This window comes from Rattus rattus, chromosome 2 (genome assembly GCF_011064425.1).
Source record: "Rattus rattus isolate New Zealand chromosome 2, Rrattus_CSIRO_v1, whole genome shotgun sequence".
Taxonomy (NCBI): Eukaryota; Metazoa; Chordata; class Mammalia; order Rodentia; family Muridae; genus Rattus; species Rattus rattus.
Window position 1 is genome coordinate 106,697,606 of NC_046155.1, and position 24,729 is coordinate 106,722,334.

The 24,729-nt window shown below is 39.8% G+C and overlaps 1 pseudogene; it reads left to right on the forward strand.

Moving 5' to 3' along the window:
• Nucleotides 1–20,885: 20,885 nt before the first annotated feature.
• On the forward strand, nt 20,886–21,855 carry LOC116893201 (annotated as a pseudogene).
• Nucleotides 21,856–24,729: the final 2,874 nt, after the last annotated feature.

Sequence of the window (24,729 nt, forward strand, 5' to 3'; positions counted from 1 at the left end):
AAGCCAAAAGGAATCCAGGAATACTGAACATGGAAGTCAGTGAAAGCAACATAGAAAAGAAATAAAGCCAATAACATTTGACTAATACTCATATAAATCAACACTGAACATAAAATATTTTTTACTAAAAAGGTCAGAGATACTAGAAATGCACATAATCACAGAAAATAAAAAGCAATGTGCCCCCTTCCAGCCCGAACTTGTACCCTGAGCAGATATTGGGCACTGGTCCCGCAACTATTCCCACAACACCCAGAGGAAGCCTGTCACCCAGCTGCTCTAGCATGCCCAGGAACACAGGTGAGGAGGGCACAACATCTGCCCCAACATCCAAAGTAACTGGGTCACCGGAGATCCAGGGATGCAGGAATCCCTGCCCAACTACTGGATTGGGCCAATTCCAATCTGAACTTGTGCCCTAAGCAGATCTTAGGTGCTGGTTCTGCACCCTTCCCAAAACACCCATAGGAAGCCTGTCACCCAGGCTCTCTAAAACACCCAGGATCACAGGAACATAGGATCACAGGAGGACGGGATCACAAAGGAAACTCGACTCCCAGGAGATTAGACACACCCAGGAGCACTGGAGCTCTGACACACTCAAGGTCACAGTTGAGGCCACAACTTGTCCCCCAACACCGAGTATAACTGGGACCCACATAGAAATCAGGAAAACACAAACTCCCACCCACCAAGAGGCATAGATTCCTTCCAGCTTGTATCTGTGCTCAGAACACACAAAGGGCTCTGGCCTCCCCCCTACCCATTCTACATCACCAAGAGAAAGCTTGAAAACCAAAATAGGACCTCAGGAGCTTGGTCACACCAGGACTTCAGTTTCTCAGAGGCAGCTTGACTCCCAGGAGCTCTGACACACTCAGGATTCCAGGATCACAGTATCCCAGAATCACAGGATCACAAAGACACCTGGACTCTAAAGAATTCTGACACAACCAGAAGCACAAGGACAGGCCCCAGTCAGAGACAGCTAGGGTGGGCACTAGAGATAACCAGGTGGCTAAAGGCAAACCAAAGAACATAAGCAACAGAAACCAAGGCTACTTGGCATCATCAGAACCCAGTTCTTCTACTACAGCAAGCTCTGGATACCCCATCACATCTAAAAAGCAAGATTCGAAGTTAAAATCATATCTCATGGTGATAATAGAGGACGTTAAGAGGGCATGAATAATTCCCTTTAAAAAATACGGGAGAACACAACCAAAACGATAAAGGAATTGAACAAAACCATCTAGGATCTAAAAATGGAAATAGAAACAATAAAGAAATTACAAAAGAAGACAACCCTGCACATAGAAAAAAACCTAAGAAAGAGATCTGGAATCATAGATGCAAGCATCGTCAACAGAATACAAGAGATAGAAGAGAGAATCTCAGGTGCAGAAGATACCATAAAAAATATTGGCAAAAAAGTCAAAGAAAATGCAAAATGCAAAAAGCTCCTAACCCAAAAGATCCAGGAAATCCAGGACACATGAGAAGCCTAAACCTAAGAATAATAGGTATAGAAGAGAGTGAAGATTCCCAACTCAAAGGGTCAGTAAATATCTTCAATAAAATCATAGAAGAAAACTTCCCTAACCTAAAGAAAGAGATGCCCAGGAATGGACAAAAAGCCTACAGAACTACAAATATATTGGACCAGAAAAGAAACTCTTCCCATCACATAATAGTCAAAACACCAAATGCACAAAACAAAGAAAGAATATTAAAAGCAGTAAAGTAAAAATGTCAAGTAACATATAAAGTCAGACCTATCAGAATTACACCAGACTTTTCAACAGAGACTATGAAAGCTAGAAGATCCTGGACAGATGCATTCAGACATGAAGAGAACACAAATGCCAGCCCAGGCTACTATACCCAGCAAAACTCTCACTTACCATAGATGTAGACACAAAAATAATCCATGACAAACACAAATTTACACATTATCTTTCTGCAAATCCAGCCCTACAAAGGATAATACATGGAAATCTCCAACACAAGGAGGGAAACTACACCCTAGGAAAAGCAAGAAAATAATCTTCTTGCAACAAATTCAAAAGAAGAAAGCCACAGAAACATAATTCTACCTCTAACAACAAAAATAAGAGGAAACAACAATCGCTACTCCTTAATATCTCTTAACATCATTGGACTAAATTCCCCAATAAAAAGACAGACCAATAGACTGGATATGTAAACAGGACCGAGCATTTTGCTGCTTACAGGAAACAAACCTCAATGACAAAGACAGACACTACCTCAGAGTAAAAGGCTGGAAAACAATTTTTCAAGCAAATGGTTCCAAGAAAAAGCTGAAGTAATGATTCTAATATCGAATAAAATCTACTTTCAAGCAAAAGTTACCAAAAAATAAGGAAGGGCACTTCATACTCATCAAGGGAAAAATCCACCAAGATGAGCCCTCAATTCTGAATATCTATGCTCCAATTGCAAGGGCACCTACATTCATAAAAGAAACCTTACTAAGCTCAAAGCATACATTGTACCACAGACAATAATAGTGGGAGACTTCAACACCCTACTCTCATCAATGGACAGATCATGGAAACAGAAACTGAACAGAAACACAGTGAAACTAACAGAAGTTATGAACCTAATGGACTTGACAGATAGCTATAGGACATTTAATCCTAAAACAAAAGAATATACCTTCTCAGCACCTCATGGTACCTTCTCCAAAATTAACCATATAATTGGTCACAAAACAGGCCTCAACGGATACAAGAAGATTGAAATAATCCCATGGATCCTATCAGATCACCATGGACTAAGGCTGGTCTTCAATAATAACAAAAACAACAGAAAATTCACATACACATGGAAGCTAAACAATACTGAATGATAACTTGGTCAAGCAAGAAAAAAGAAAGAAACTAAAGACTTTTTAGAATTTAATGACGATGAAGGCACAACATACCTAAACTTATGGGGCATAATAAAAGCAGTGCTAAGAGGAAAACTCATAGCTCTGAGTGACTCAAAAAAGAAACTGGAGAGAACATACATCAGCACCTTCACAACACACCTGAAAGCTCTAGAACAAAAAGAAGTAAATACACCCAAGAGAAGTAGAAGGCAGGAAATAATCAAACTGAAGGAAGAAATCAACCAAATAGAAACAAAAAGAATTATAGAAAGAATCAATGAAACCAGGAGGTAAGTCTTTTTAAAAATCAATATGACAGATAAACCTTTAGTCAGACTAACCAGAGGACACAGGAACAGTATCGAAATTAATAAAATCAGAAATAAAAAGGGAGACACAACAAAACTGAAGAAATTCAAAAAATCATCAGATTCTACTACAAAAGCCTATATTCAACAAAACTGGAAAATCTGCATTAAATGGACAATATTCTAGAGAGATACCAGGTACCAAAGTTAAATCAGGATTAAATAAACCATCAAAACAGTCTCATAATCCCTAAAGAAATAGAAACAGACATTAAAAGTCTCCCAACCAAAAAAAGACCAGGACCAGGTGAATTTAGTGCAAAATTCTATCAGACTGTCAAAGAAGATCTAATACGAATACTCTTCAAACTATTCCATAAAGTAGAAACAGAAGGAATGTTACTCAATTCATTCTATGAAGCCACAATTATGCTTATACCTAAACCGCACAAAGACTCAATGAAGAAAGAGAACTTCAGACCAATCTCCCTTATGAACATCAATGCAAAATATTTAATAAAATTCTTGCAAACTGAATCCAAGAACACATCAAAACCATCATCCATCATACATCCAGGGATGCAGAGATGTTCAATATATGGAAATCCATCAACATAATACACTATATAAACAAACTCAAAGAAATAAAATACATGATCATCTAATTAGATGCTGAGAAAGCATTTGACATAATATAACACCCCTTCATGTTAAAACGCTTGGAAAGATCAGGGAATTCAAGGTCCATACCTAAACATAATAAAAGCAATATACAGCAAACCAGTAACCAACATCAAAATTAATGGAGAGAAACTTGAAGTAATCCCATTAAAACAGGGGCTAGACAAGGCTGCACACTCTCCCTACCTATTCAGTGTAGTACTTGAAGTCCTAGCCAGAGCAATTAGACAAGAAAAAGAGGTCAAAGAGATGCAAATGGAAAGGAAGAATTCAATATATCACTATTTGCAGATGATATGATAGTACTCTTAAGTGATCCCAAAATTTCAACAGAGAACTCCTAAACCTGATAAAGTGACTGGATATAAATTTAACTCAAACAAATCAGTAGCCTTCTTCTACTCAAAAGGATAAACAGGTTCAGGGAAATTAGGGAAACGACACCCTTCACAATAGTGACAAACAATATAAAATACCTTGTTTGTGTCTCGAACTAAGCAAATGAAAAAGCTTTGTATGACAAAATCATCAAGTCTCTGAACAAAGAGACAGAAGATCTCAGAAAATGGAAAGATCTCCCATGCTCATGGATTAGCAGGATTAATATAGTAAAAATGGCCATCTTGCCAAAAACAATCTACAGATTGAGTGCAATCCCCATAAAAATTCCAACTCAATTCTTCATAGAGATACAAAGAGCAATTAGTAAATTTATTAGGAATAACAAAAAACCCAGGATAGCTAAAACTATTCTCAACAATAAAATAACTTCTGAGGGAATCACCATCCCTGACCTCAAGCAGTATTAAAGAGCAATAGTGGTACAAACTGTATGGTATTGGTACAGAGACAGGCAGATAGATCAATGGAATATAATTGAAGGCACAGAAATGAACCAACACATCTATGGTCACTTGATCTTTGACAAAGGAGCTAAAACCATCCAGCAGGGAAAAAAGGATAGTATTTTCAACAAATGGTGCTGGTTCAACTGGAGGTCAGCATGTAGAAGAATGTAAATCTATCCATTCTCATCACCTTGTACAAAGCTCAGGTCCAAGTGAATCAAGAACCTCGACATAAAACCCAATACACTAAAACTTATAGAAGAGAAAGTGAGGAAGAGCCTCAAACACATAGGCACAGAAGAAAACTTCCTGAACACCAATGGCATATGCTCTAAGATCATGAATCAACAAAGGAGACCTCATAAAATTTCAAACTTCTGTAAGGCAAAGGGTAGTGTCAATAGTACAAAACAGTCCTAAACCCAGGAGAGGACTAATATCAAATATATACAAAGAAAATAAAAGTTAGACTCAGAGAATCAAATAACCCTGTTAAAAACATAGGGAACAGAGCTAAACAAAGAATTCTCAACTGAAGAATATCGAATGGCTGAGAGGCATCTAAAGAAGTGATCAACATCCGTAGTCATCGGGAAAATGCAAATCAAAACAACCCTGAGATTCCACCTCAGACCAGTCAGAATGGCTAAGATCAAAAACTCAAGTGATAATGCTCAATGCTGGTGAGGATGTGGAGAAAGAGGAACATTTTGCCATCATTGGTGGGATTGCAGACTGGTACAACCTGGAAATCAATCTGGAGGATCCTCAGAACATTAGACATAGTACTACCTGAGGACCCAGCTATACCACTTCTGTGAATATATCCAAAAGATGTTCCAAAATATAACATGAACACATGTTCCACTATGTTCATAGCAGCCTTATTTATAATAGCCAGAAGCTGGAAAGAACCCAGATGTCCTTCAACAGAGGTATGGATACAGAAAATGTGGTACATTTACACAATGGAGTACTATTCAGCTATTAAAAACAACAATTTCATGAAATTTTTAGGCAAATGGATAGAACTAGAAAATATCATCCTCAGTGAGGTAACCCAATCACAAAAGAATGCACATGGTATGCATTCACTCATAAGTGTATATTAGCTCAAAAGTCTGGAATACCCAAGATGCAATCCACAGACCACATGAAGCTCAAGAATTTGGAAGATCAAAGAGTGGATGCTTCAGTCCTTCTTAGAAGGGAGAACAAAATATTCACAGGAGGAAATACAGAGACAAAGTGTGGAGCAGAGACTTAGGGAAAGATTATCCAGAGATGGTCCCACCAAGATATCTATCCCATATACTGTCACCAAACCCAGACAATATTATGGATGCCATAAAGTGCATGCTGACAGGAGCCTGTTATAGCTGTCCCCTGGGATGCTCTGCCAGAGCCTGACAAATAGAGAATCAGATGTTCTCAACAACCAGTAGACTAAAAACAGAGCCCCCAATGGAGGAGTTTTTAAAAAAAAAAATGACTGAAGGAGCTAAAGGTGCTTTCAACCCCTTAGGAAGAACAAAAATATCAACCAACCAGACCCCCCAGGAGCTCCCAGAGACTTAACCACCAACCAAAAGAGTACACATGGTGAGACCCATGGCTCCAGCAAAATATGAAGGAAGATGGCCTTATCAGGCATCAATGAGAGGAGAGGCCCTTGGCCCTGTGAAGGCTCAATGCACTCGTGCAGGGGAATGCCAAGGTGGGGAGATGGGAGGGAATTTGTGGGTGGATGGGGGAACACTCTCATAGAGGTAAGGGGAGGGGAGAAGGGATAGGGGGGTTCCAGAGAGGAAATTGGGAAAGGGGATAACATTTGAAATTTAAGTAAAGAAAATATCAACAATAAAAAAAAAACATATATCATGTTCCAACAAGATCAGGCATGCACAGGGTAATATGGCCAAATAATAATAGCCAGGACAATAGGTCTCTGCTAGAGCCCAATAACAAAGAGCATGAAATAGCTTTTATATATATGAGAGAGCTCCTTAAAAAGATATGACTATACCCCTTAAAGAAATCTATGAAAAACAATCAGTGAGAGGAAGAGAATAAAACAGTTCAAGATCCAAAACTAGAAATAGAATAAATAAAGAAAAACAAAAACAAGGGAAATAAGGAAATATAATTTAGGTTTCTTGAAAAGGAACATCAGAGACAAACATATCAAGAAAATACAAGAGGTTGAAGAGGGACATTGAAGGCCCAATAGAAGAAATAGATACCTCCAACAAAGCAAGAGTTAAATCTTAAAATCACTCAGCATAAAACATTGAGGAAAACTAGGACACCATGAATAGACCAAACTGAAAAATAATAGACATAGAGGAAGGACAAAAAAAACAGTGAAATTATCAACAAAATAATAGAAGAAAATCTCCCAAATATATAGAACACCAAATAATTAGACCAAACTGAAAAATAATAGACATAGGTAAGGACAAAAAAAAAAAAAGTAATATATAGAACACCAAATAATTGGACCAGAAAAGAAAAGCCCTTCAGCACATAATAATCAAAAAACCGTACATACAGACCAAAAAACTATATTAAAATTTAGATTGGAAAAGATAATATAAAATTTAAATAGACAGAATATTAAAGATCACATGGGATTTTTTTTCTTACAGCTGTTTATATGGCAGATTTTGTTGATGGATTTTCATATATTGAGCCATCCTTGCATTCCTGGGATTAAGTCTATTTGTATGATGCTTTTTATGTATTCTTCTTTTCAGTTTGCAAGTATTTTATTGAGTATTTTTTGCATCAATGTTTATAATAGCAATTGGTCTAAAGTTCTTTTTCTTTTTGGAGTCTTTGTGTGGTGTAGATATCAGGGTAACTGTGGCTTCATAGAATGAGTATAGCAGTGATCCTTCTGTTTCTATTTTGTGGAATAATTTGAGTATTGGTATTTGCTCTTTTTTGAAAGTCATAGAATTCTGAACTAAAACCATCTGGTGCTGGGCTTTGTTGTTCTTGTTGTTGTTGTTGTTGTTTTGTTTGTTTGGTTGGTTGGTTGGTTGTTGTTGAGATCCTTTTAATGACCACTTCTATTTCTTTAGGGGTTCTAAGGCTGTTTAAATAGTTTACCTAATCTTGATTTAGCTTCGGTAAGTGGCATCTGTCTAGAAAATCATCCATTTTGTTAGGATTTTCCAATTTTGTTGATTATGGGATTTTGAAGACCTAATGATTCCTTGAATACCCTTATTGTCTGATGTTATGTTTCCCTTTTCATTTGGATACTGTCTATCTTTTGGTTTATTCTGGCTAATGGTTTGTTTATCTTCATGATTCTCTTGAAGAACCAGCTCTTGGTTTCATTGACTCTTTATATTGTTTTCTTTGTTTCTAACTGATTGATTTCAGACCTAATGTGGATTACTACATCTCCATCTGCAGTTTGCCCCTCACTACAGTCACTCTCTTCTATGGGACTATCACATTCATTTATGTGATACCAAAGTCCAGCTACTCAATGTACCAGAACAAAAGTTGTGTCCGTGTTCTACATGGTAGTGAGCCCCTCATTTACAGCCTCATGAATAGTGATATTAAGAGTGCCTGAAAAGACAGCTTGGTATTGACTATTATCAAAACTAACAATAGTAACAAATGCTGGTGAAGATGTGTAGAAAAAGAAACCCTTAAGACTGTTGGTGGTTATGTAAGTTAGCACAACCATTACAGAAAATAATGAGTCCTCTATATTTCTGAATCACTATATGATCTAGATATACCTCTTCAAAACATTTATCCAAAGGTAATAAAATCATCATACCAAGACCACTCACTTAACTACCTTTATTGTACCACTATTAAGCTAAAATACATTCTTAGCCTAGGAGGTCAACAGCAGAAGAATAATTGAAGAAAGGATGCTGTGCATGCATCATAGGCTATTATTCAGTCATTAAAAACCCTGGGTGTGCATGATAATGTATGCACTGGGAGGAATTCTAATGAGCCATATACATTACAGAAAACATCCCGTAGACTCTCTCATATGCAGGAACTGTTTAAAAAGTGGCCTGCAAACAAAGGTAGACTATGAAGGAAGGATTGAAAAGCAGAGAGAAGAGGGGCATCAGAGAGAGAAAACAGAGTGGGGTGGACATCACCAAAGCATGACATTGTTTATTTAGAAATTTCACATTGAGAGCCATTAAGATTTTTAGTTGATAATTGTCTTTGGAAAAGACATGATGGGTGTAAATGAGATGCTACCTGTGTTTAAATTAATATGTATGGAACACAGTATGTATTTGTACCAGATGATAACATAATACCCCAGAGTGGTATACCATTTTGCTTTTCAATATTAGTTTAAAATAAATTCAATTAACATTTTAAAGTAAGTACTTTTAGTATTAGGTTGTACATTAATATAAAAATAAACCTCACTTCATTGGGTAAGTTTGTATATTATGGGTGAAGGCATGTTTGTATGTGTGCATATGTATGTGTGTGTATGTGTATATATCAGAGAAAAACCTTGGGAATTGTTGAAAGGGAGCCATAAGTGCCACCTGCACCATAGCAGATGAATGTTTCTTCCCCCAGACCCTATAGCCTGCCTATGTCTCAGGAGGTCTGCTCTAGTCAAGGACACAGGAGAAGTGCTCTATCTAGGAGCAGCACTGCCTGCCTAGCAGGAGGTCTGCTCTAATACAAAACACCCAAGCCAGTAAACACCACAAATAACCAGATAGCAAGAGTCAAGAACATAAGTAACAGAAGCCACTGTAATTTGAAACCATCAGAACCCAGTTCTTCTACCACAGAATACCCCCAAAACACATTAAGAACAAGATTGTGACCTAAAATCCCAATTCATGAAGATGATAGCATCCTTAAAAAGGATATAAATAATGCCTTTAAAGAAATACAGGAAACACAGACAAACTGGTAGAAACTCTCAAAGAAGAAACAAGTAAATCCCTGAAAGAAATACAGGAAAATGAAATCAAACAAATGAAGGAATTGAACAAAACAGTCCAAGACCTAAAATAGAAACAGAAACAATAAAGAAATCACAAGTAGAAACAATCCTAGAGATGGAAAACCAAGAAAAGAGAACAAGAACTATAGATGCAAGCATGACCAACATAATACAAGAGCTGGAAGAGTGAATCATAGGTATTGAAGATACCATGAAAGATATTGTTACATCATCAAAGAAAATGCAATGTACAAAAGTTTCTAACCCATCTTGACTGAGGTAGCACAGTCAAAAAAGGACACACATGCTATGTACTCACTCACAAGTGGTTATTAGGCATAAGATACAGATACCATGTTATACTCAATAGACACAAATCAACTAGACAAAAAGAAACTTAACCCAGGAAGTTTGAATCTCACTAAGAATGGAGGATAAAATAGTTAAAAAGAGGCAGGTGGACGGAGGGGATGGAAGGGAAATGGGAGATTCAGAATGAGGTGTGGGGAAAAACAAGAAAGATGGTTAGATGGGCATGAAAATGAATGGAAATCTGCACACTAACAGGGGGGTGAGGAGGTGGGAATGGTGGAGGTATCTTCAGGACAAGACAGAGAACTGGGATAAAGGGAGGTGCCCAAGAATCAATGAGTGTAACCTTGGTTGTAACTCACTACACTGGGGGTAATGGAACCTAAAGAACTAGGCAGGAACCCAAATATAGTGATACAAACACCAACATACCCACAAAACTTCCAAAAAAAATTTATCCTGTCTACAAGAAATGCAAGGATTGAGGAGTTGAGTAGAGACAGAAGGAATGGCCAACCAATAACCGGTCCAACTTGAAACCCATCCATGGAAAGCACAAATCCCTAACACTAATAATTATGTACTGTTATGCTTGCAGACAGGAGCATGTTGTGCTCTGAGAGGCTCCACCCAGAAGCTGACATAGACAGACACAGACACCCACAGCCAAACAGTGGATGGACCTTAGGGTCTCTTGTGGAAGAGTAGGAGAAAAGAGTAAGGATCCCCAGGGAATAGGAATTCCACAAAAATACCAATAAAGTCAACTAACCTGGAACTGTGGGGCTCTCAGAGTCTAAACCTCTAACCGTAGAATATGCACAGGCTAGACCTAGGTCCTGTAGAGGCTTGATGCCCCAGAGAAGGGGGACACAAGAGGTGTGAAGTGGGAGTGGGTCTGTGGGTGGGGGAGTGTCCTCTTAGAGGAAAAGGGGAGAATCCGGTGAGGGGTTCATGGAGGGGAGATTGCAAAGAGGGATAACATTTGAAATGTAAACAAAATGATTTATAAAAGATACTCTTCCCCATTTTAGCTAATTGGCAGTAACACAATTACAGTTTCTTGGGCCTCTTCCCAAATTCACTATGCTGTTTCTCTTGTTCATTAGTAGAGGCTCCAAAGGTAGTTGGTGATTTCTGAACATCACACTTCTCTTTATTAATTGCAAGGGTCCCACAGACTTTCTTACTAAGGAAGAAGCAGATTTGGCATCTGCACAGTATTTGTAGCAATGCTGCTGAAAGTTGGATTTTTAGCTCATTTGACAAAATGTGGTTAATTCAATAGAGACTCCTGAGCTAGTAGAATTTATCTATTTACCCTAGACTTCTTTTAAGACCTTTCCCCCTTAGTCCTACTTGCTTTTTTAGCACCAGCCCCAAAGGCATTTGCTACTAATGACATGACACAGTGAAGTCATCTGTTTCTACTTCTAGTTAATCTCTGTTTTCTGTCTCTTTTTGTCACTGTAATCCAGGACTGTCCATTCACTGTCTGTGAAATTTATTGCATGGCCTAATTCATCCTCTTTTTTCCAATCCTTAACAGTCTGCCTTACAAAAGCAACTGACACAAGTTTATTGGTTCTCAGCATTTATCTTTCCTTTTGTAGTCACACAATGACTGCAAGGATACAAAGCATTTTCTCACTAGGATATTAGCAAACTGAACCACAGTCATTCTCAGGCCTCCTTCCTTTAGGCACAATACTTTTCTCTGGGAGGTATTTGCTTATTAAATATTTTAATGTGTATATGATTGGGATTGACACCATGCCCAGTCATAGAGCAATTCTATTAAAATTATGCACTTTAACCTCATATTCCATCCCAGTGATGGCCATGCATTGTGACTCAGGCGCAGACAGATAAAGAGTCTGCAGAGAAGGACAAAGGAGTCCTTGGGTTAATTTTTAGGCATGAAATCTCCTTTCCATTAGTATGAGTGGTATATTTGCACTAGACCCAGAATAAAAATGTCGGCAGCTTTGATGTTTTTAAAAAAAGACTGTTCTTTGACAATGAAGCCCACTCTAGAAAAGTAGAGGTATGATACTGAGAAAAAGACCCATGTCTTTTGATATTGGAAAAGCACCCCTAAGATGTTAGAGATGGGAGACTGAAAAAAAAAAGAATTTATATTCTGGCCACATCATCTGAGCTCTGGATAAAGCTAAGTCTTCACTGGTTCATCCCTGTACCTTCTGGGCATGAGACAATGGTACCATTGATTGGTCAAGTCAGTTTGGACTAACTCCTAAGTCCCATGATTCTTATACAAGGCCTGTGAGAATATAAGATTGGCTTTATTTCACTTAAAAGTTCTAACAGGAATAGAGAACGTACATCTTTGGCTGAAAGTGCTATGCCTAGCATAGGTGTCTTGTAAGATCCAACTATGAAAATAATCAGAAACAGGTTTTTCTTTTTATTATCAATTATTTCATTTATTTACATCCCAAATGTAGCCCTCCTCCCTGTCCCCACCTGCAAAGTTTTTCCCCCCTCCACCCTTCCCTTTGCCTCTGAGAGAGTGTCCCCATGTACCACACCAGGGTATCAGGTTTCTACAAGATTAGGGGCATCCTCTCCAACTGAGGACAGACAAGGCAGCCCTCTGTTACATAAGTGTTGGGGCCTCAGATCAGCCCATGTACGCTCTCTAGTTAGTAGCTCAGTCTCTGGGAACTCCCATAGGTTCAGGTTAGTTGACACTGTTAATCTTCCTGGTGGATTGCCATCCTCTTGATTCCTTCAATCCTCCCCCTAACTCTTCCATGGGGTTTTCAATCTACATCCAATGCTAGGCTGTGAGTATCTACATCTGTCTCCATCAACTGCTGGTAGAATGTCTCAGAGGACAGGCATGCTAAGCTCCTGTCTGCAAGCACAACATAGCATTAGTAATAGTGTCAGGGTTTGACGCCTGCACATGGGATGGATGCCAAGTTGGCCATGTCACTGGTTGGCCCATTTGTTTAGGCTCTGCTCCATTTTTGTCCTTGCACTTGTTTTAGACAGGAGCAATATGGGGTCAACGTTTTGTAGGTGTGTTGATGAACCAATCCTTCCACTAGTGATCCTTACTGAGGATCCTGTCTCTACAGGTTCCATATCCCCACCATTGGACATTTAGGCTAAGATCATCCACACTGAGTCCTGGAGACTTCCCCATCCCAAGTCTCTGGGATTTTCTTGAGGTTCCCCCAGCCCCCACCTCCAGAAGCTGCATATTTCATTCATTCTCCTGGCCCTCTGGGCCTCCTCCTCTGTCTCCCCCTATATATGATCCTGCCTCCTTTATCCTCTCTCTCCCCTCTCCCATCTTCTCTCTCTCCCTTCTCACCTCTTCCTTCTCCCCTCTCCCTACCCAGGTTGCTCCTTCCCTCTGCCTCCCATGATTATTTTGTTCCCCCTTCTAAGTGAGACTGAAGAATCCTCACTTGGGCCTTTCTTCTTGTTTAACTTCCTAGGATCTGTGGGGTATATAATGGGTATTTTGTACTTTTTTGGCCAGTATCCACTTATCAGTGAGTACATACCATGCATGTACTTTTGGGTCTGGGCTACCTCACTCAGGATGATATTTTCTAGTTCCATCCATTTGTCTGCAAAATTTATGATGTCATTGTTTTTAATCACTGAATGGTATTCCATTGTGTAAATGAACTACATTTTCCGTATTCATTCTTGGTTGAGGGACATCTGGGTTCCTCCCAGTTTCATGCTGTTATGAATAAGGCTGCTATGAACATACTGGAGCATGTGCCCTTGTGATATGATGGAGGCGTCTTTTGGGTATATACCAAGTAGTGGTATCACTGGGTCTTCAGGTAGAACTATTTCCAATTTTCTGAGGAACTTCCAGATTGATTTTGTATGCCCAAATTTTCAATCTGAACAGTTTTTATAATTTGAAAATTCCACACACACATATACACTGAAATATTATCATATCTACCTCCATTTATCCCTTTAACACTCTCCATATCCCTTCATATCTTTTCCAAATTCATGTCTGTTCTGATTTTTTTATCATTCACTAAGTTCAGCTAGTGATGTCATATATGCATGGGTGTGGGGCCATCCACTGGATCATTTAGATGTAACATTTGCTATTTCTCAATAAAGAATGATTCTCCTTATCCTAGCAAATATTCTGGTTAAAAGTCCATGGCTGGGAAAGTCATAGGCCCCCCAGAAGATCCTACTATTGTTATTTTGCTAAATGGCCATTCTGTTCATTTGTCTTTAAAATTTTATGTTCATATTTATTGGTTTGGGCTGTGCTCAGCTTGGTTAGTGAAACCTGTTGTTCTGCAGTGGGCAGCAGTAAATGCAGAGAATCAGAACTGGTCGGAGTACTGAGAATGACATTGAATGCAAAACCCATTTTTAAAAATTATTTTAAATCTTTTTTATAGCCCGTCATCGTGCCCCTTCCAGTCGGCCCTCTGAAACTTCCTCATCCAATTCCTCCTCCCTATCTCCAAGAGGATGTCCCCTCCCCACCCCACCATGCCTCTCCATTTCCTGAGTCCTCAATTTTCTCAAGGATTAGGTGCATCTTCCCTCACTGAGGCGACAGCAGGCAGTCCCTCTGCTGTATGTGTCGGAGGCCTCGTATCAGCTAGTGTGTGCTGTCTGAGAAATCTCACCAGGTCCAGGGTAGTTGAGACTGCTGGTCTTCCTATGGTTGCTCTCCTCCTTAGCTTCTTCCAACCTTTCTCTAATTCAACCACAGGGTCGCTGGTTTCTGTTCATTGGTTGGTTAGAAGTATTTACATCTGTTTTTTAGCTGCTTGTTGGACCTCTTGGAGGCAGATGCTTCCATCTGTAAGCACACCATAGCATCAGTAATAGTGTCGGGCCTTGGAGCCTCCCCTCGTGCTGGATCCCAATTTGGGCCTGTCACTGGACCTCCTTTCCCTCAGCCTCTTCTCCATTTTTGTCCCCTGCAGTTCTTTTACATGGGAACAATTTTAGGTCAGAGTTTTAACTGTGGGATGGCAACCAGATCACTACACTCGATGCCTTGTCTTTCTTCTAGAGGTGAGCTCTACAAGTTCCCTCTTCCCACTGTTAGGCATTTCATCTAAGGTTTCTTCCTTTCAGTACTGAGCGTATCTTACCTCCCAAGTCTCTGGCACACTCTATAGGGACCCCCCACCTTCTACCTACTGAGGTTGTCTGTTTCCATTCTTTCTGCTGGCCTTCAGGGCTTCGCTTCTGTTCTCCCACAATACCTGATCATGTTCCATTTTTCCCTTCCTGTTCCCTCTCCCACCCAAGTTCCTCCTTGCTCTGCCCCCCTATGAATGCTTTCTTCTCACTCCCCAAGTGGGATTAAGGCATCCTCACTTGGGTCCTTTGGGTTGTTAACATTCTTGAGTCCTGTGGGCTACATACTATGTATGTCCTTTTGCATCTGAGTTACCACTCAGGACGATATTTTCTAGTTTCATCCATTTGCCTGCAAAATTCATGATTTCCTCATTCTTAATAGCTGAAGAGTATTCCATTGTATAAGTGAAGCACATTTTCTGAATCCATTCTTCACTGTGGGACATCTGGGTTGTTCCCAGTTTCTTACTATCCCAAATAAGGCTGTATGGAGATATTGAAGCATGTGGCTCTGTGGCATGGTGGGGCATCTTTTGAGCACAACCCAATATTTTTTATTTAAAAATTATTCATTTATATTACATATTCCCTTTATATCACATTCACTTCATCTCCCCATTCACCCCTCCCACAATCCTTCTTCTTCCCATTCCAGTTCTCCTCTAAGCAACTGTGGGTATCCCCTGGGTATCACCCATCCCCTGATCTTGGCATTTCAAGTCTCTGCTAGGCTAGGCACTTCCTCTTCAACTGAGACCAGATAAGGAAGCCCAGTTAGTAGAGCATATCCCAAGAACAGGCAGGTTTTGGGATAACTGCCATTCCAGTTGTTGGACCCACATAAGGACCAAGCTGCACATCTGCTACATATAAGTGGGGAGGCCTTAGTCCAAACACTGTATGTTCTTTGGTTGGTGGTTCAGGCTCTGAGAGCCCCAAGGGTCCAGATTTGTTGATTCTACAACCCAATTTTTTTTTAAAAACAAGGTTTTATTTATTTTATGTATGTAAATACATTATTCATGTCTTCATATATACAAAGAGAGGGGATCAGATCTCACTACAGATAATTGTGAGCCACCATGTGGTCACTAGAATTGAACTTAGAACTTCTAAATGAGCAGTCAGTGCTCTTAACTGCTGAGCCATCTCTCTAGCCCATGCAACTCAATTTTGATGCTCTCAAACTATTTCTTGAAAATTAGATGATGATAAAACCAGGCTTTCCATAAAGTAACTTCACACATTTCATAACAGTGTACAAGATGTTCACCTCTGAAGAGCTCTTCCCTTGGGTCAGCTTGCTCTCACTGTGGCCTGCACCTCCTATCTTCTCAGGTCTTATTTATAGCATTTGTTCAACTCCACTTCCATTTCCTTAAGGTCAGGCAAGTCAGCTCCTCACTTCACAGTTTCATCTTCATAATTGGGGACACAATGGTAAAATCAAATCTCTTGTGTGAGGACATGGGTATTCCCTGTAGAAGCCTGAAGTAGAGGTGCACCTAGTTAGTATCATGGTGTTTCCTGATCTCCACAGAGGAAAGTCTGTATACACGGAGCATAAGATCTCCAGAGAGAAGGCTTCTCCCAGAGCATACAATGTTATAAAATCAGTGCACTCATGCACCAAGTTGTATGGATGGGAATGATTTTTAAATAGGAGGTCAAATATCTGACCCAGTAGGTTAAGCAACTGTTTATAGGTTTTGAGCTAAAGATTATGCTTGAGATTCTGTCAGTGGTTTCCACCTTATCATCATTTCTGTCAGGGGGATCCCATTTCAATTCTACTGGCATTTGAGGGACTTGGCAAGGATTGCTCTGCTCAGGTAAGAAAACCAGTTGCTCCAGTTGCTCCACCTTTCCTCTTCACACAAAGGCTGGATAACAGCTGGAGCTCTAAGCTTGCACAACTCATCAGTTCATAGAGGGATCAGAGTGAGGGTGGTCAATGGCAATTCTGTAGAAAGGAAACCCTGAGGAGAGAGCAGCTTCATCAGCATGAAAAGGAAAGTCAATGCTGCAGCCAGTCGACCATGCTGGTGAATTAGACAAGTTAGCACCAGGCACTCCATGTTAGAGCAAGAGGGTCCAGTCACATCCAGTTCTTATAAAACATTCACAAAAGTATCACTTAGATTTGTTTAATTAATTTTTTATTAGCCCACTTGTTTAGCTATTTAAATAAGATCCTCTTTGTACTATCTTATATTAAACTAGTTCATTTTATACATTAAAAATTGAATATATCATTTTGTCTTTTAAAGTTTTTTTTCTCCAGAGATAATTTTACTTATTTTATGAAAATTTTGACATCCTTACATATTATTGTAGTTAGCATAGATATTTGGTATGAGTATCTGTGTGCCTGTGCGTGCGTGTGTGTGTGTGTCTGTGTGTGTGTGTGTGTCTGTGTGTGTGTCTGTGTGTGTGTCTCTGTGTGTGTGTGTCTGTGTCTGTGTGTGTGTGTCTGTGTGTGTGTGTGTGTGTGTGTGTGTGTGTGTGTGTGTGTGTGTGTGTGTGGTGTTGGCCCTCACATGTCAAGGCCAGAAGTTGACATTGGGTGGCTTCTTCTATAATTCTTTAATTCTTTTTATTCTTTTAGACAGGATCTCACAGTGTAGCCCTGGTTGACCTAGAACTTGCCTGTCTTTGCTGCCTGAGTGCTGGGATTAAAGGCATGCAGCATCATGTCACGATATCTACCCTATTTTCTATGACAGAGTCTGGTAGAACTTGATCTTGTCATTTCAGTTCTGCTGACTGAGCAGTGAGTCCTGGAATCTGTCTGGTTCTGTGAAACTGTGTGGTTTCTGGGGTCCAACCTCAGGTCATCGTGCTTGAACATGAATAGCAATCAAGCTGCCTACTGAGCCATCTCCCTAGTCCTAGGTGATGCTTTTAGGACATCACCAGAGTCATACTTAGTAAATCAACTTTTATTTTCTCTCTGTTAATGTCCTAATGATCTGAACCACATGTATTGTGTCTTCAGTTTGTTCAATTCTGTCCTCTAACTCTCCTGTGCCATGTCCCACATTACAATTCTGTTTTGTCTCCCTAAAGCTTTATATAAAGGCTGGCATCCTCTGCTCTAGTACTCAGGTGTCTCTAGAGCTCATTCCCTTTACCTATGCTTCTAAAACAGTCATTTCCACTCTGGTTTTCTTACATGGCTGCCAGAGAAATGAACATTTTACTCTGTGAGTCAGAGGAGGTCTGAAGGATTTGGGAGGAATCATGGGATTGTTTTGATGAGTCTTAGGAAACAGATGGGAAGAGAAGGTGTAAGAAATGGGAAGTCATCAGGGCTTCATATGCTAATGAGAAGGAACTTGAATGGAGGTCAGGATCTGGTAAGGTTTGTGGGTTTCTGGTTCTAAGGATGTGTGAGTAGTGACAATGGGGGGAGATCTGGAAATGGGGTCTGGGAGGTGCAGGGAGAGTGGGGAGCTTTGTCCAAATTGGGGCTATAAAGGGGAGTTGGACAAGGAGGAAAACAGTTGTATGTAAGACTGGAAAATGGCAGAGAATCAGGAATTTCATGCTTGTTTACTGCCTAACTGCTGAAGTTCCATCTCCCTCAGCCTAGCCCTCTTAACTGCAGTTTTCTACTGATGAATTAGATGCCTAAGTCAAAGCCAGAAATGCTGTGCAGAGGAATTCCTGACCATACAGTTAGGGTTCCACATGCAGGGAGGAGCACAGGCTCAAGCCTGGGATTGTGGCAGGGTCAGGACCAGTTCCTAAGCCAGTGGTGCTCACACTCCACAGCAGCCTCAAGCTCCTAGAAAAGTCAGACAGTAAATGCAGCTCTTCTTTGCTCTCCTGTTGTTGATTATTTCCCTTCAGACACAACAGTCAACTGAGGGAAGAGTCCGGGTTTCCTAATTTAAATATTTATCACTCCATATATTTAGTAAATACCAATTAATCACTTTTATCTATTATGTATATAGATATCTGTTCTCAGTTCTGGGAACAACACAAAATCTAGGACAAAATTACTGTCACCCTGCAGTTTATATTCTTGAGGGAGAATTAGGCATTGAACATAAAAACCCAACAGACTGGATTATTTCCATTGGTAGTGAGTGCTCTGGCAAATGACAAGGCAGGTGATAGGAGTTAGAGCCCTGGGTGGTAGGGATGCACCAAGTGGCTGAGATGTCTTCTGTGGAGTGTATGGCTCAGGCTTAGCTGAAAGGGTGCAAACATTCCTTGGTGATGGTTGCTCAGACAGCGAGTGGGGGACACAAACTCCAAGTATAGCTGTATTTTCCTTTAAAGGGAGCAAGTGAGCCATAGATTCAGAATGGTCCGACATGGTGTTTTTTAAAAGCATTTTCTGATCCCAAGAACCAATGGTATAAAATTGGTTTCTAAAATTTCTCATTGGGGCAAATTCCAGTAAATTTGGTTCATCAGGACCAGAAACCAAAAAAAAAATACTCTGGAAGCCATTTGACTTATGTTCATTTGGGGTCACTTTATCTACAAATCAATTTTTTGGAGATATGGTATATTTATTCAGGTATATATGGTTGATTTTTCAATCTTAACAAAGTAAAAGTGTGTTTTGTACTTTATTTAAAAAATATTTGCCAATATATTTACATTTAAAATTATCATAGTTTTAATTTTTTGTATTATATACTAATTTCTAATTTGAAATTATTTAAAATTCATATACAAGTATACAATTAAAAATAACACAAAGCCTGGAGAGATGGCTCAGCGGTTAAGAGCACTGACTGCTCTTCCAGAGGACCTGAGTTCAAATCCCAGCAACCACATAGTGGCTCACAACCATCTGTAACAAGATCTGATGCCCTCTTCTGGTGTGTCTGAAGACAGTGACAGTGTACTCGTCATATATAAAATGAATAAATAAAATCTTGAAAAAAAATAACACAAAGATGCATGCATCAGAGTAGTGAAAAGTAGATTCTAAATAACACAATGCTTGTGTATGTTCTAAGAATGCGTTTGGTTAATTTTTGCTACATAGAAAACTGGTGCCAAAGACTATTGGTCTTTTAGTTAATGTTTTAGCTTTAAAATTATCATTATATTACTACTACTACTACTACTACTACTACTACTACTACTACTACTACTACTATACTACTACTACTACTACTACTATTACTACTACTACTACTATTTTATTATCATTATTATTATTATTATTATTATTATTATTATTATTATTATTATTATTATATGTGTGTGTGTTGCATGTGCCATGGAAATCTTCTGGAGGTCAGGTGACTTAGGAATTGCTTCTTCTGTCTACCATATTAAGAATGGTCTAATTTGATTCTGTTGCAACATACTCTTCAGACTAACCTCAAACTTAAGGGTATTTCACTCAGCTTTGCCTCTCACTCACATCTTGTCATAGGAGTACTAGGATTACATATTACTATATCATTTATATCAAATTCATTTTTTAATTGTGAGTTCAAAGGGTGGAACTGAAGTCAGGCTATGAGCCAAGTGCTTTCACTAGCTGAATCATTTTACCAGCCTTATTTTATAATTGTTAAATGATTTCTGAGCCAACATTGTAACTTGTCCATTTGTGTTTTAAAGATTCATTGTTACAACTTATTGATAATTCTTCAAAACTGCTAGTCTGAATCTCTGTCAAAAGAAGCATGTCTTTACAATTTCTGCCAAGAACTCCAAATTTGAACTCAGCTCCTGGTCTGTGACTTCATCTCACATGTGCTAGATCCCTAAGACCAACACAGGGTTCCACTATTGAAATGAGGAGGCAAAATCACAGCTCTGGTTGACTTCATCCTCTTGGGATTTTCTAACTATCCTGAACTTCAAAGGCAGATGTTTGGACCTTTCCTAGTTATTTATCTGGTGACAGTGTTGGGAAATGCCATCATTATCACGATCATCTTCCTGGACCAGAGCCTGCACATCCCCATGTACCTGTTCCTGCAAAACTTATCCTTAGTGGACCTTTGTTTCAGCACAGTCATTACACCTAAAATGTTGATGGTCCTAACCACTGAGAAAGCAACCATTTCCTTTGGGGGCTGTTTTGCACAAATGTATTTCATTCTTTTCTTTGGTGTGACTGAGTGTTTTCTCCTGGGATCAATGGCTTATGACCGATTTGCTGCAATCTGCCATCCTCTATCCTACCCAGTGATTATGAATAAAAGAGTGTTTGTGAAATTAGTAATGTTCTCATGGTTCTCAGGTACCATGATGACTACTCTACAGAGCATATGGGTGTTTAGCTTCCCCTACTGTGGCCACAGGGAAATTAACCATCTCTTCTGTGAGACTCCTCCTGTGCTGGAACTCGCATGTGCAGACACATTTGTGTTTGAAGTCTATGCTTTCACAGGCACCATTTTCATTGTCGTGGTCCCCTTCCTGTTGATACTCTTGTCTTATACTCGAATTCTCTTTGCCATCCTGAGGATGCCATCCACTACAGGGAGGCAGAAGGCCTTTTCCACATGTGCCTCTCATCTCACCTCTGTCACCCTCTTCTATGGCACAGGCAGTATAACTTATCTCCAGCCCAAATCCAGGTACTCACCAGACACAAAGAAACTGATGTCATTGGCATATATACTACTCACCCCTCTGCTGAATCCACTCATCTACAGCCTGAGGAACAAGGAGATGAAAAGGGTTGTGTTGAAATTATGGCAAAGAAAAGTAACTTTACACACAGATTGATTTTTTGAGGAACTTGTTTTATCATGCTTTTGATGCCTATGGATTTTGAAGGTGGTGAAAACAAGAGTATATTTCTTGGTTAGAGTGTGTTTTCTTTCTTGATTATTTCCATGTTTGAAAACATGTCACATTAATCTTCATTGTAAATACTTTACTCAATTGTTTTTAAGAGGTATATGCTTCTGAAATATAATTCACAGTTTATTGATATACTTTATGTTATTGACATACAGATTATTGCTATACCATTGCCATAAAGATGATGTCTCAATAAACATCTAGTTCCTTATATGTTCATATATTTGATGGTTTTACTTATTTTTCCATTAAATAATTTATTTATTTATTCATGTTACATTCCAATCGCTGACTCCCTTACCCCCTTCACACAGTCTCTTTCCCATTCCTCCCTCCCATTCTCCACTGAGAGAGTGGCACCTCCCCTGGGTATCTCAACCCTGGCGCTTCAAGTCACCGCAGAGCTAGGTGCATCCCTTCCACTGAAGATAGAAAAGGCAGCCCAAATTAGAGGAACAGGATCCATAGACAAGATACAGCTTTAGGAACAGCCGCTACAGTTGTTGGGGAACCTGGATGAGGACCAAGCTGCACATCTACATATGTGTGTAGGCCCTAGATCCAGTCCATGTATGCTCTTTGATTGGTGGTTCAGTCTCCAAGAGCCCCAAAGGGCCCAGGTTGGTTGACCTTGTTTGTTTTTCCTGTGGAGTTCCTATCCCCCTGTGGCCCTTGATTCTTCTACCAACTCTTCCATAAGACTCTCTAAGCTCTGTCCAGTGTTTGGCTGTTGTCCTCTGTATCTGTTTCAGTCAGCTGCTGAGTGGAACCTCTCAGAGGATAGTTATATGAAGCTCCTATTTGCAAACATAACAGAATATCAGTGTTTGCCCTTGGGATGGGTCTCAAGCCGGGCCAGTTATCAGTTGGCCATTCCTCAGACTGTTCCATCTTTGTCCCTACAGTTCTTATAAACAGGACAAATTTTGCATAAAAAGTTTTGAAAGTTAGTTGGTTTCCTTATCTCTTCACTGGTATCCTACCTGTCTACAGGAGATAACCTTTTTTTCGATATCATATCCCGTTGCTTGGAGTCTCAGCTAAAGGCTAAAGTTACCCCCATAGACTTCTGCTAGCACCCCCAATCCTAGGTCTCTAGGATATACTAGAGATGTCCCCTACCCCCAACCCTGCCAGCCACCGATTTCCATTCATTCTTGGTGATTTTATTTTTTATGTGATACATTCTTCAAGGATGATTAAGGACATGAATTATTTTGTATTTATACACTTTAGTAGGTGTTATAGATGCTGGCTAAGCTGGTGCATTCTTTTAATCCCAGCACTGTCAAGTTCAATGCAGGAAAACCCAAAACTCCAGATAAGCCTGGGCTACATGTGTTCCAGAGCACTGTGAGCTATATACAAAATGAGGATCATCCTGAGAATACAAAGGCTAAGGATACCACTCAGTGATAAGTAGAATGCTTGCTTAATCCCAGTGTCTAGTGAATATTAAGAACAAGCAAAGAAATATTAGAGCAGAATTGCTGTACACATGTACATGGTTACTTAATACTGTTGTAAAGTCCCACTGAGCATCTCTCCTGTCTAAAGCATCAGGAGATCAAAAACATGGTGAAATTTTTCTAGAGAGCAAATCCATTCCAAGAAAGAGTAAAAAAAAAAAAATATGTATTTATTGGTTCTTTCCAGTTTGCACCTACATTGTGGAGTGGACCCTGGGTTCTGGCTCTCTACCCACTCAACCCTCACCCGGAGGCAACTTGAACCCCAGGAGTTCTGACATACTCAAGATCCCAAGTGAGGCCCCCAACCCATACCCCAATCCCTGGTGTATCGGACTCCCCAAGACTCAGAGGATACAGAAACCCCTACCTAATCAGAGGCATATGTTCCTTCTGTTTTGCACCTACAACAAGGAGCTGACCCTGAACTCTGATTCTCCACCCACTCTGCCCCACACCCAGAGGCAGCTGGACACCTAGGAGCTCTGACACACCAGGATACCAGAATTATAGGATCAGAGAGAAAGCTGAATCCCAGGAGCTCTGAAAAACCAGGATCACAGGATTACAGGTTCACAGCAAGGCCAGTAAGCACAACAGATAACCATATGGCAAAAAGCAAGAACAAGAATATAAGCAACAAAAAACAATACTACTTGGCAACACAAAAACCCAGATCCACCACCACCACAGCAAGCCCTGGATCCTGTTAAGGCTTGGTGCCCCAGTGTAGGGGAATTCCAGGGCAGGGAGGAAGAAAGGAGTGGGTAGGGGTTGCAGAAGCACTCTCATTGAAGTAGGGGAAGGGGATTAGATAGAGTTTGCCAGAGGGTAAACCGGAAAGGGGACAACATTTGAAATGTAAATAAAAAATATCCAATAAGAAAGAAAGACATATAAAGTATGTAGGCAAATGGGTGGAACTAGAAAATACACCGAGCAAGGTAATCTACACTGAGAAAGGCACATATAGCATGTACTCACAAGTGGACATTAGCCATAATGTACAGTATAATCATGCTACAAATTCATGGACCCAAAGAAACAAAGTAATAAGAAGCCCCAAGGAAGGATGCATAAATCCCACTCAGGTGAGAAAACAAAATGGCCATCAGATGTTGATGAAGAGAGGGAACTAGGTGACAGAATGGGTGGGGAAGGCTAAAGGTATGGAAATCAGATACAGAGACAAGAGTAAGGGAGAGCAATGGGAGTGAGAAATATAGGGTGTCACTATCTCTGTGACTAGCTAGAAACCTAGCACTGGGATGCTCCAGGGAATATGTACAGGTGACCCTACCAAGATTCCTACCCCTGGAGGATATGG